The sequence below is a fragment of the Coffea arabica genome, chromosome 2e (assembly GCF_036785885.1).
Source record: "Coffea arabica cultivar ET-39 chromosome 2e, Coffea Arabica ET-39 HiFi, whole genome shotgun sequence".
NCBI lineage: Eukaryota > Viridiplantae > Streptophyta > Magnoliopsida > Gentianales > Rubiaceae > Coffea > Coffea arabica.
The window spans coordinates 36,771,908-36,785,477 of record NC_092313.1 but is presented as its reverse complement, the minus strand read 5'-3'; positions in this window follow the sequence as shown (position 1 = coordinate 36,785,477).

Genomic DNA, 13,570 nt, shown 5'->3' with positions numbered 1-13,570 from the left:
GAGTACCTAAGAAAAGAGATGAGATAGATGATAAAAGTGAAGAAATTGGGGAAAAATGCATAGTTCAAGTAGAAGATAGGTCTATGCTCAAAGTCAAAATTTATGCGCCTCCTATTTCCTTCTCTCAGAGGTTGAAGAAAAAGGCAAATGAAAGTCATTATCAAAAGTTTTTAGAGATGCTTCAAAAGCTTCAAGTAAATATGGATTGATTATAAAGTTCTTACGGATATGCCTAAGTATGCAAAGTGCTTGAAGGAAATAGTCTCTAATAAGAAGAAATTGGAGGACTTTGCAAGGTTGTTGCTTACTAAGAAGTGTACTGTGGCGCTTCAAAATCATCTTCCAATCAAGATAAAAGATCTAGGGACTTTTATTGCGCGTTGTTGTTTTGAGAATGTTTTTGTTGATAAATATTTGTGTGACCTTGGATCTAGTGTTAATTTAAGACCTTTATTATTTTTAAGGAAGTTGAAATTCACCAATCTTGCACCTACAAAGGTGATTCTATAATTTGCAAATTGTTTAGTGCGATATCCGATTTGTATTATAAAAGATCTATTTGTAAAAGTTGATAAATATTATTTTCCAACCTATTTTCTTATTCTTGATATGATGAAAGATATTGCTATGCCTATTATCCTTGGTAGAGGCTTTTAGTAATGTGAGGGGCTAACATAGATTTGTTAGAAGGGAAATTAACTTTAAAGGTTGGCAAGGAAAAGAAAGAATTTGATGTTTTTGAACCCTTAAATTATGCTTCTTATGATGATTCTTGTTCCTATATTAATCTTATTAAAAATTTGCATGGTGAGAAACATGTTACTGAGCAGGACTTAGAGCTAAGATCTTTTTTCAATCATCACCAGTTTACATCTTAGGCAATTCAAAAGTGACATATTGATGGAAAAGATTGTGAAAATTTTGAAAAACATGTGATTAATGAAATGAGATCATCTGAACCATTTATCTACCATAATCATATCTGTCTGGTCTAGTTGAAGACACTAAACTTAGTGCTTTTCGAGGCGTAACCTGACTTTCTTTTTTTGAATTTCATTTAATATTTTCTCTTGTTTTGGGATTGGTGTTGATGTTTAAATAACTTAGTATTTTCATGTTTTCTAGTTTAGATTGTTTGGTAGTGTATTTAACTCCTATTTTTAGTGTTCTCTTATTTTTCTATTTTGGTAGGATTGCGTCTTGATCTTGACTATTGGATAGTAAGTGACCACTTCTCTCTTGCCCAATTTGGTCAGTGACACTTCATTTGTTATCATGGGAGTTTTACTTTCATCTCTTTTCATACTATTATTTCTTTAATTTTTCTCCCAACATTGAGGACAATGTTATCTTAAGTATGCAGGTGGTCTATAGATGAAATGAATTTTTTGTTAAAATTTTTTTATTATTTTTTGTTCTTTGAAAGACAATGGCTTGTATTTTAATTTCTATTGTTGAAGTTTAAATATATGAATGTGTTAAGCATTGAATAGTGTTATTCTGTGACGCCCGCACTTCTCCCAAGGGCCAACCCAAGGGTATCCGTGAAACGCCTGCCTAGCTCTCGCCAGGACTTGATACAATTTCAATTCAAACTTAAGATAAACAACTAAGGAATAATAGTCGAAGTAAGAAAAGTCACTTCCTTAAACAAACTTTCAAGTTTTATAACTCAAGTTTTCAAAAGTACATCACTTTTCCCAGAATACAGTTTCCAAAAGTCGTCTAATCAATTACATTCAAAATTCTAATCAAAAGGGCCATCAAGTCGACCTCTCCATAATTCCTTCCATTTCGACTCCTGTTAAGAAAAACAAAGCTAATGGGGTGAGATGACGCCCAGTGAGGTCAAGAAATGCATGCAAGTGAATATTTCAAATAACAATAACATTTGTACAATAAGTAAAACTATAAAGTTCGAATAACTCATGATTAACAATTAAACACACTTGAGTAGGATACAGGAACTCTCAGGAGCTCATTTCCACTGGCTTGCCAAAGTTCAATCCAATACCTCCTCGTGATGACACTCCGTCACCCGGGTAGGTAATTAAATCCGTAGAACTTCACTTATTTAATTTATGATTCTGAGTCGACATGAGAGGTACCTTCCACCCGAATCGGTGTGGTACATACTATCGCTAAGGGAATCGATTATATGTTTATGGTTCTGAGTCTACATGAGAGGTACCTTGTGAGACCTGGTTGCCCTAAATTGGGATTTTATGTGAAAATAATATGTTTTAGTGTGATTTTTATTCCAAATAATCCGAAAATCCCTAATTGGGAATTTGAGAAACCCTAATCGCTCAAAAAATGGAAAATTTTTAAGCGAAACCCTAGGTAGCCATTTCTATTGCAATTGCATGTTTGAATGTGTATTAGACATGTGTAGGTATGTGTTTGTATAGATTAATATAGGGTTAAATGGGTTTAAGAGGTTAGAAAACCCTAAACGAGGAGAAACCCTAGTTAACCCTTGGTCTAAAGTGTTTAAGTTAGTTTATACTCTAATTTTGGCCTTGACATAAAAGTGGTTATTTGGTTGATTTTAAGTGTGATAAAGATTGATTTAGAATAGGTAAGTAAGGTTTAAGGGTGATTAGTGCAATTGCTAAGTGAGGTTAGGACATTTGGATTAAGCTAAGATTAAGTCCTATGGAGTATAATGATAGAAATGAAAGTTATTAGGGCAAGAATGGAGAATTTGGCAAGACAAGGTTGCAAGGACTTAAAGGCAATTCCTATGCTATTTTGTGATTGGTTGAGGTAGGAAAATATCTTGAGTTGTTAGATGGGTTTGTCTTATAACCCTTAAGTCATAAGACATAAGGAACCATAAGTGACATAAGTCAAAACAACAAGAGAAAGAAAGAGAGAGTGAGCCGTGAGAGAGACAAGAGAAAAGGAGAAGAAACTTTGCAAAATTCTTGCACTTGGAGCTTTCATCTTTGGTCTTGAAGCTTGCTAGGAGCATCTAGGAGCTTGGTGGAGGTTGTCCTACTCTTGTACTACATCTTAGTTGGAGGTAAGAAACTCTTCTTGAAAGTTGCTTGGAGGATGAAGGCTTGTAGCCTTTGAAATTGTTGATTCTTGTTGTTATTGCCTTTGTTGATGATATAGTTGTAATTCATGGTGGTTTGTGATGATATACTATGGTGTAAATTGGAGGAAATTTGAAGCCCTAGGTTCGGCCAAGACAAGTTTCTTGGCTAGGGTTTCTTGTTGTGTTATGTTATGGTGAATTCGTGTTGTTTGGCTTGCATTTGGAGAGGTTTTATGGTTTAATTTTGCTCAAATTGGATGTCTTGAATTTCGGCCAAGATAAGACAAATTAGGGTTCCTATGGTTTATGTTAGATTAATGCTTTGGGGGTGAAATTAAGCTTGTAAATGACTTGCTTAAGTTGTTAATTTCGTTTGTTGGGTGAGGTGTGATGGTGTCCGAAATTTGGGTAGGTTGAGGGGCTGATGTTTTGGGTTTGATTAGGGCTTAAATGATTATGCCTTGGTTAGATATGATTAGCTTTGGTTAGAGATGTTAATGAATGTAGAACTTGCCTTTTGGTTAGAAAAGGTTAGGGTTTAGGGGCTGTTTTCATGAGGTATTTCGGGAGTCTTGTTAGGGCAATTAGGGAGTGCTTTATATGTGTTAGAATGGTGTAGCCATGGCTTAGAATCTTGTGTGTGTGGTGCGAATTTGTTTCACGCGATTGCGCGCGTTAGTCCAGCAAAACAGCAAACCAGGACAGTTTACCACTGGAACTTTGGCTTCGAATTTGACCAGGTTACAAGCTGATCGGGCTTGTGACCAAAACACCAAACTTATAGCCCTATATCAGAGCTTTCCAACGCCTTTGGAATTTCATGAATCGGATTTATAAAACCTGAGATATAGACAATCAAACAGGGCCTGTCCAGGAAAATGACCTTAATCTGTCCGAACCTGTTTTGGTCTAGATGACCTATTTACGTTTGGATTCAGGTTTTCCAGCCTTCATGAAAGTTGTTCATCTTGGAATGAACTTTCTAACTGTCAAGTTTCAGATCAATTGGCTATGTGTAGCATGTAAAACGGCCAGCACCCCTGAAACTGACCATTTGACCTTGGACAGCTTTCGTGACCCAATTTGTTTGGTTCGTTTAGTACTGAAGATCCCAGTTTCAGTTCTTGAGGTCTTCACAAAAGTTATAGTATATCCTCTTAGCTTCGAAACGGTGTCTTATACGCCTTAAACCGACACTTGTAGCCCAACTTATGATCAAAATGAAAATCTGTAGCAAATCTGCCATTTCCGCATTAACGGCCGTTTCCGTTTCCGTCTGTCATTTCCGCGCGCGCGCATGTCGTTTTTGCCGTTTTACTTATGATTTACTATTTGATAACCGTTTATGGTCTAATGTGACGCAATCATCTATTGCAGACAGCAACGAGCTAGAGGCGGCTGCTGGGGCCTGCTAGCGGAGTGGGCGACGCTTTTGATTAGTTGTAGCTCTGTTGTACCTTTGTAAGTATCTAGGGATATGGGTCTAAGTCAACGCCCTTATGTGTTATGCTTTGAATGAAAGGGACTTTAGGCGAGGGTGTACTTTATCACACTCGACCTAAACCCTAAAATGTACCTGTACTTGTACTTGATATGTGTAAATAGCATGCTGTTGGGACTGAACCCCTAGAGCTTGTAGTTAGGGGTGACATTTGTGATATGTGTGGGGCCCGATCTTAGGACTTAGTTGGACTATTCGAGCCGGCAAGAGCTTGGTCGGAGCTAGTCTAACTTAGACTTGAGATCATCAGGTTAACTAAATATGTGAATTGGTTTGTGAACCAAATATGTGAACCTGTGTGCATGAACCAACCTTGCTCGAGCTATTATGTGTGTGTGGGTGACTGGCCAGTGTGGGTGCTAAGGTGGATGGCGGGTTGACAAGTGGAGCTCTACGGACCATAATTTGCGGTCGACGGAGTATCGGCAGGTGGTCAATCATGACAAACTACTTGGCTTTGAAGCCAATTTGTATCCTACATCTGCGTTATTATTTTGTTTTTAACTTGGCATTATGTGACTTTAATTGTTCCTACCATTTGAAATTTACGCTTTTGCCCCTGCGTACTTACTAAGCGTTTAGCTTACCCCTTTCCTTTGTTTTCCTTACAGGGGTCGACGCGGGGACCACATTTGGACGTTCGACTAGTTTAGTTAGGTTTAATACCTTTCTTTGGACAATTGAAATGCGTGTAATAGTAATAGTGATACGTGTTCGGACTCCCCTTAGGGTCCACCTTATGGTTATAGTTGTAGTGATAGCATGAAGCCGTAGTCCGGACTTCTACTTTTGAATTGTACAAAGAACACTTTTGCTACTGTACATGATGTACATAGTGAACTTTTGAGCATGTATATAAGGTGTATAATAACCGTTTGGGTGTGAATAGTTGTTATTAGTTTTTGATTTCGAGTCCTGGCGCGAGCCAGGCAAACGGCCTGCTAAGCCCTTTGGTACGCCTCTGGGTACGGTGGGGTCGTTACAGGTGGTATCAGAGCGCCTAGGTTAGAGGACTTGGGCAATTAGGGCATATGTAATAAGCATTAGGGTTACGTGATTCTTTTAAGATTGAATGATCTCTTTTAAGCTGAAATGCCGTCGAACTGACCAGATAATGATAAAATTTTGTAGGGATGGAGCCTGGTGAGCCTAGTGGATCCGGATCAGGACCGCGCCCTCCGAGCGCTGGGGGCCCGGTTAATCAGGTATTGCGCCGTCGAGTGCTGCGATTTCGGAGGAGGGCCGGGGGGCCCTATGTGATGTACTCACCGTTTGGCCGACTGAATCGGCCATGTGAGTGTAGGCATACTTTTGGCTACCCGGATGAGGTGGTTCTAGCTGTCGATGACGAGCGCTGTCGCCTGGCTAGGGCGAACGAGCGTTTGGACCGTTTGTTGGCAGAGGCCAGACACGTAGGCCATGGGTAGGTCATGCGTATTAGGGAGACTGAGCAGAGCCTGAGAGAGGAGGAGGAGAGGACTGATGCCTTTCGTCAGCAGCTTCACGAGACACAGCTGCACTTTCTAGCGATGAAGAGGCAGATGAGAGAGCGCGTTCGGGGGATCATGCTAGATTGCGAGGCTCTCTTAGACATGATTGCTGAGGCACCGCCTCGTGCTATCGGCCCGGAGCCGATGGACGAGGTCGACACCCGAGGATCGGTTGGGGATTGGGGCCCTAGGGGAGGCGTGTAGGGCCGCTCTGGGATTTTTGTTTACTCCTCTGCTACTCGTTTGGGTTTTGTTATGTGGTGGATTTGGTCAGATTTTGGAGCCGTAGTGCTCTTGTATGTATTGGGTTTTGAACCGACCGGATGTCGGTTAACTTGTATATTGTTTTGGCGTGCTTTGTGAATGACTTGTATATATGCAGTATGACCTTTTTGAGGTTATCTTTTGTGTGTTTCTTGTATTCCTTGTTATGTTTCGATTTCTTTATTTCGCTTACATCCGAAGTACTAAATGCACACATTGTTTCAATTATAGACTTTTTGAACTTAAATGGACGCCGGTGGTCGAGGTAGAGGTAGGGGGCGTAGACGAGGCTCGGAGGGAGAGAATGAGAACGAACCCGACCAAGTAACTACAGCCATTCAGCGGATGGCTGATTTATTGGAGAGAATGGTAAACCAACAAGGTCAGGGACAGGGTCAACATGCTGGGAACCCTGGGGATAACGCGGAGAATAATGATAGAGAGGACCGTGCGCTAGAACTGTTCCACAAGTTTGCCCCTCCTAAATTTGTAGGTGGACTAAACCCTGACACAGCCGAGGGTTGGTTAGACCATATGCTAGATATCTTTGCCGCACTTGGATATACAGAGGAGCGGCAAATTTCTTTTGCAGTTTTTCAGTTTGAGGGAGCCGCCCGGGCTTGGTGGAATGTAATCAAGGCCAAGTGGGAGCGGGGGCAGACTCCCTGGACCTGGGTCAACTTCACCCGGGAATTTAATGAAAAATATTTGCCACCGATAGTACAAGAGAGGCGGGAAGATGAATTTATCCGCCTGCGCCAAGGGACGTCAAGTGTGGCTGAATATGAGACTCAGTTTACCAAACTGTCCCGTTTTGCTCCAGACTTGGTACTTACGGAGCAAAAACGAACTCGCCGCTTTATTCAGGGATTGAATGTGGAACTTCAGGAGGCGTTAGCGGCCGCCCAGGTGGATACTTTTAGCCAGGCGTTAGAGAAGGCGCAGAGGATAGATGCAGCCAGAGGTCAGGTCAAAGCTTTCCATGATCGTAAACGAAGACAACCAAGCTCGAGTACCTACACCCCTGGACAGAGCTCGAAGAACGAGCCACCCACTAAGTTGGGTAGAGGTACAGGAGGTCCGCGGCCAGCAGGGACCCCAGGCCGAGGAAATTTTGGGCGAGGTCTGGCAGGGCGAAGGCCCCAGAGAGGTGGTCAGCGCGGAGGACCCAGTGTAGGACCCAGGCCGACCTGCGGTTTTTGTGGAGGCAATCACACCTCCGATAACTGGTGGAAGTAGAGTTCGGTGCGAAAGTGTTTCAAGTGTGGCAGCACGGAGCACTTGATTGCTCAATGCCCCAACCTGCAGCAAGAAAGAGCCAGTACCCCTCAGTCAGCAGGAACTGCGTCCAAGCCAGCCAATGCAGGGGGAAATCGACCTAAAGTGTCGGCCAGGGTGTATGCTATGGGTCAACAAGAGGTGACTGACCCTTCGGCTGTCATCGAAGGTACGCTTTTTCTTTTTCGGCGTACCGCGAATGTTTTAATTGACCATGGTGCCACGCACTCCTTTGTTAACCCTGCATTCATGGCTCATATCGATGTTAAAGTTGAAAAGTTACCATATGACCTAGAAATCAAGACCCCTATTACTAATAAAAGTTTACTTGCCAATATGGTCTACAAGGGGTGCGAGGTATGGATTGGGGAACGAAAATTATGGGTGGATTTGATAGAATTGGCTCTTCAGGGATATGATGTCATACTAGGTATGGACTGGTTAGCCAAATACAATGCGCAGTTAGATTGCCACACTAAGAAAGTTGATTTTCATATACCGGGTGAACCCACACTCCAACTTGATGTTCGAGGAAAGTTAACCTCAGCCACTCTTATTTCTGGGATTAAGGCTAGGAAGTTGCTAAGTAAAGGGGCCCGAGGGTATTTGGCAGTATTGATTAACACTCCGTAAGAGCAGTTAAAAGTTAAAAATGTTCCAGTAGTGTGCGAATTTCCTGAACTCTTCCCTGAAGAATTAACGTCACTACCTCCGGAAAGGGACATAGAATTTAAGATTGATTTGCATCCCGGAGCAGAACCAATTTCGAAAACCCCTTACCGAATGACTCCTGCAGAACTTAAGAAGCTAAAGACTCAATTGCAGGAACTGTTAGACCGGGGATTTATACAGGAGAGCGAATCACCTTGGGGAGCCCCGGTATTATTTGTCAAGAAGAAAGACGGAGGGTTACGGATGTGCATAGATTATCGGGGGCTGAATAATTTGACTATTAAGAATAAATATCCCTTGCCTCTTATTGATGAATTGTTTGATCAACTGCAAGATGCAGTTGTTTATTCGAAATTAGATCTCCGGCAGGGATACTACCAATTGAGGATACGCAAGGAGGACATACCTAAGACCGTCTTTAATTCGCGGTATGGGCATTTTGAGTTTGCAGTGATGCCCTTTGGGTTGACTAATGCTCCATCTGCATTTATGGACTTGATGCATCGCGTCTTCAAACCATATCTAGACCAATTTATGGTAGTTTTCATCGATGATATTTTGGTCTACTCTAAGACTCAAAAGGATCATGAGCAACATCTGAGGTTAGTACTGCAGACCCTTAAGGACCATCAGCTGTATGCTAAATTCAGTAAGTGTGAGTTTTGGCTGGAGAAGGTGTCCTTTTTAGGCCATGTGATCTCAAAAGATGGAATAGCAGTGGACCCCACTAAGGTAAGAGCGGTAACAGAATGGAAGAGACTAGAAAGCCCGACTAAAGTCAGAAGTTTCTTAGTGCTCGCAGGATATTATCGCCGCTTCATTAAGGATTTTTCTAAGATAGCTTGCCCACTAACGGATTTAACAAGAATTCACAATCAATTTACTTGGACTCCGAAGTGCGAGGCCAGTTTTCAAGAGTTAAAAGGACGATTAACTTCCGCCCCAATTTTAACACTGCCTTTGTGGTATATACGGATGCATCTAAAATGGGTTTAGACTGCGTACTTATACAAAATGGACAGGTGATAGCGTACGCATCCCGGAAGTTAAAACCTCATGAGCAGAACTACTCCACCCACGATTTGGAATTAGCGGCTGTAGTTTTTGCTCTACAAAAGTGGCGTCATTACCTCTACGGGGTAACTTTTGAGGTGTTCACCGACCATAAGAGCCTGAAGTATTTATTTTCGTAAAAGGAGTTGAATTTGAGGCAGCGTCGGTGGATGGAATTTCTAGAGGATTATGACTGCACCATAAAGTATCATCCGGGTAAAGCAAACGTGGTAGCAAACGCGCTTAGTCGAAAAGCTCAGGTATCAAGTTTACAGATAAAAGAGTGGGAGTTACTAGAGAAAGCTGGGGAATGGAATCCTCAACTTAAGCCGGAAGGAGTGCTTTTTAGCAATATAACAGTTACTTCTACTCTACTCCCTCGGATAAAAGAGGCACAAAAGGAGGACACTCAGGTGCAGAAGTGGAAGGAGAAAACCCAACAAGGAACGATACCTGACTTCAACATGAACTCGGATGGGATTTTGCGGTACCATAACCGGTTTGTTATACCGCAAGACCAGGAACTGAAACGAGAAATATTGGAAGAAGCACACAGGTCAAGGTACACAGTACATCCTTGTACGACCAAGATGTACCAGGATTTGAAGAAGTTGTACTGGTGGGAGGGCATGAAAAGAGAAATAGCCCAATTTATTCAAACGTGCCTAACCTGTCAGCAGATAAAGGCGGAGCACCAAAAGCCTTCTGGTTTGCTCCAACCATTAGAAGTGTCAGAGTGGAAGTGGGAAAACATCACTATGGACTTTGTTTCAGGGCTACCAAGAACCCAAAAAGGACTTGATGTCATATGGGTAATAGTAGACCGTCTAACTAAGTCAGCCCATTTCCTACCCGTGAACATGAAATATTCCCAAGAGAAACTAGCTCAACTATACATGGAAGAAATTGTACGCCTACATGGAGTACCAGTGAGTATAGTTTCGGATAGAGACCCTCGTTTTGTGTCACGATTTTGGCAAAAGATGCAGGAAGCTTTAGGCTCGAAACTAACCTTGAGTATAGCCTACCATCCTCAGACAGACGGACAGTCGGAGCGGACGATACAAACGCTTGAGGATATGCTCCGATTGTGTGTTTTGGATCTGGGAGGAAGTTGGAGCCAACATCTTACTTTGATAGAGTTTGCTTACAACAATAGCTATCACTCCTCTATACGAATGGCACCGTATGAAGCTCTTTATGGACGCAAGTGCCGCTCACCGATCTTCTGGGATGAAGTAGGTGAGAGGAAGGTTCTAGATGCTACCGTAGTGCCATGGATAGAAGAAGCGGTGGAAAAGGTCAAAATCATTCGCCAAAGGATACTAACAGCTCAGAGCCGGCAGAAAAGTTATGCCGACCATCGAAGGAAGGATCTTGAGTTCGAAGTAGGGGATATGGTGTTTCTAAAGGTTATGCCACTAAGGGGAACTGTTACGGCCAGAAAAGGGAAGAAATTGAAACCAAGATATATAGGACCGTATAAGATTCAACGACGGGTCGGAACGGTGGCGTATCAGTTAGAGTTGCCAGCCAGCATGTCCCGAATTCATATGTTTTCCACGTCTCATTACTAAAGAAATACCATCCAGATCCCACCCATATTTTGCATACTGAGAATGTAGAGTTAGACAAATCCCTCACCTACGAGGAACAACCAGTGCAGATTTTGGACCGCAAGGTGAAGGAATTGAGGAATAAGCAAATTCCTTTGGTGAAAATTTTATGGAGAAACCACGATGTAGAAGAGGCCACATGGGAAATAGAGGAAGAAATGCAGAATAAATATCCTACCTTGTTTGCCCATAAAGGTAATAATTTCGAGGACGAAATTGTTTTAAGAGGGGGAGGTTGTGAGACCCCGGTTGCCCTAAATTGGGATTTTATGTGAAAATAATATGTTTTAGTGTGATTTTTATTCCAAATAATCCGAAAATCCCTAATTGGGAATTTGAGAAACCCTAATCGCTCAAAAAATGGAAAATTTTTAAGCGAAACCCTAGGTAGCCATTTCTATTGCAATTGCATGTTTGAATGTGTATTAGACATGTGTAGGTATGTGTTTGTATAGATTAATATAGGGTTAAATGGGTTTAAGAGGTTAGAAAACCCTAAACGAGGAGAAACCCTAGTTAACCCTTGGTCTAAAGTGTTTAAGTTAGTTTATACTCTAATTTTGGCCTTGACATAAAAGTGGTTATTTGGTTGATTTTAAGTGTGATAAAGATTGATTTAGAATAGGTAAGTAAGGTTTAAGGGTGATTAGTGCAATTGCTAAGTGAGGTTAGGACATTTGGATTAAGCTAAGATTAAGTCCTATGGAGTATAATGATAGAAATGAAAGTTATTAGGGCAAGAATGGAGAATTTGGCAAGACAAGGTTGCAAGGACTTAAAGGCAATTCCTATGCTATTTTGTGATTGGTTGAGGTAGGAAAATATCTTGAGTTGTTAGATGGGTTTGTCTTATAACCCTTAAGTCATAAGACATAAGGAACCATAAGTGACATAAGTCAAAACAACAAGAGAAAGAAAGAGAGAGTGAGCCGTGAGAGAGACAAGAGAAAAGGAGAAGAAACTTTGCAAAATTCTTGCACTTGGAGCTTTCATCTTTGGTCTTGAAGCTTGCTAGGAGCATCTAGGAGCTTGGTGGAGGTTGTCCTACTCTTGTACTACATCTTAGTTGGAGGTAAGAAACTCTTCTTGAAAGTTGCTTGGAGGATGAAGGCTTGTAGCCTTTGAAATTGTTGATTCTTGTTGTTATTGCCTTTGTTGATGATATAGTTGTAATTCATGGTGGTTTGTGATGATATACTATGGTGTAAATTGGAGGAAATTTGAAGCCCTAGGTTCGGCCAAGACAAGTTTCTTGGCTAGGGTTTCTTGTTGTGTTATGTTATGGTGAATTCGTGTTGTTTGGCTTGCATTTGGAGAGGTTTTATGGTTTAATTTTGCTCAACTTGGATGTCTTGAATTTCGGCCAAGATAAGACAAATTAGGGTTCCTATGGTTTATGGTAGATTAATGCTTTGGGGGTGAAATTAAGCTTGTAAATGACTTGCTTAAGTTGTTAATTTCGTTTGTTGGGTGAGGTGTGATGGTGTCCGAAATTTGGGTAGGTTGAGGGGCTGATGTTTTGGGTTTGATTAGGGCTTAAATGATTATGCCTTGGTTAGATATGATTAGCTTTGGTTAGAGATGTTAATGAATGTAGAACTTGCCTTTTGGTTAGAAAAGGTTAGGGTTTAGGGGCTGTTTTCATGAGGTATTTCGGGAGTCTTGTTAGGGCAATTAGGGAGTGCTTTATATGTGTTAGAATGGTGTAGCCATGGCTTAGAATCTTGTGTGTGTGGTGCGAATTTGTTTCACGCGATTGCGCGCGTTAGTCCAGCAAAACAGCAAACCAGGACAGTTTACCACTGGAACTTTGGCTTCGAATTTGACCAGGTTACAAGCTGATCGGGCTTGTGACCAAACACCAAACTTATAGCCCTATATCAGAGCTTTCCAACGCCTTTGGAATTTCATGAATCGGATTTATAAAACCTGAGATATAGCCAATCAAACAGGGCCTGTCCACGAAAATGACCTTAATCTGTCCGAACCTGTTTTGGTCTAGATGACCTATTTACGTTTGGATTCAGGTTTTCCAGCCTTCATGAAATTGTTCATTTTGGAATGAACTTTCTAACTGTCAAGTTTCAGATCAATTGGCTATGTGTAGCATGTAAAACGGCCAGTACCCCTGAAACTGACCATTTGACCTTGGACAGCTTTCGTGACCCAATTTGTTTGGTTCGTTTAGTACTGAAGATCCCAGTTTCAGTTCTTGAGGTCTTCACAAACGTTATAGTATATCCTCTTAGCTTCGAAACGGCGTCTTATACGCCTTAAACCGACACTTGTAGCCCAACTTATGATCAAAATGAAAAGAGGTAGCAAATCTGCCATTTCCGCATTAACGGCCGTTTCCGTTTCCGTCTGTCATTTCCGCGCGCGCGCGTTTCGTTTTTGCCGTTTTACTTATGATTTGCTATTTGATAACCGTTTATGGTCTAATGTGACGCAATCATCTATTGCAGACAGCAACGAGCTAGAGGCGGCTGCTGGGGCCCGCTAGCGGAGTGGACGATGCTTTTGATTAGTTGTAGCTCTGTTGTACCTTTGTAAGTATCTAGGGATATGGGTCTAAGTCAATGCCCTTATGTGTTATGCTTTGAATGAAAGGGACTTTAGACGATGGTGTACTTTATCACACTCGACCTAA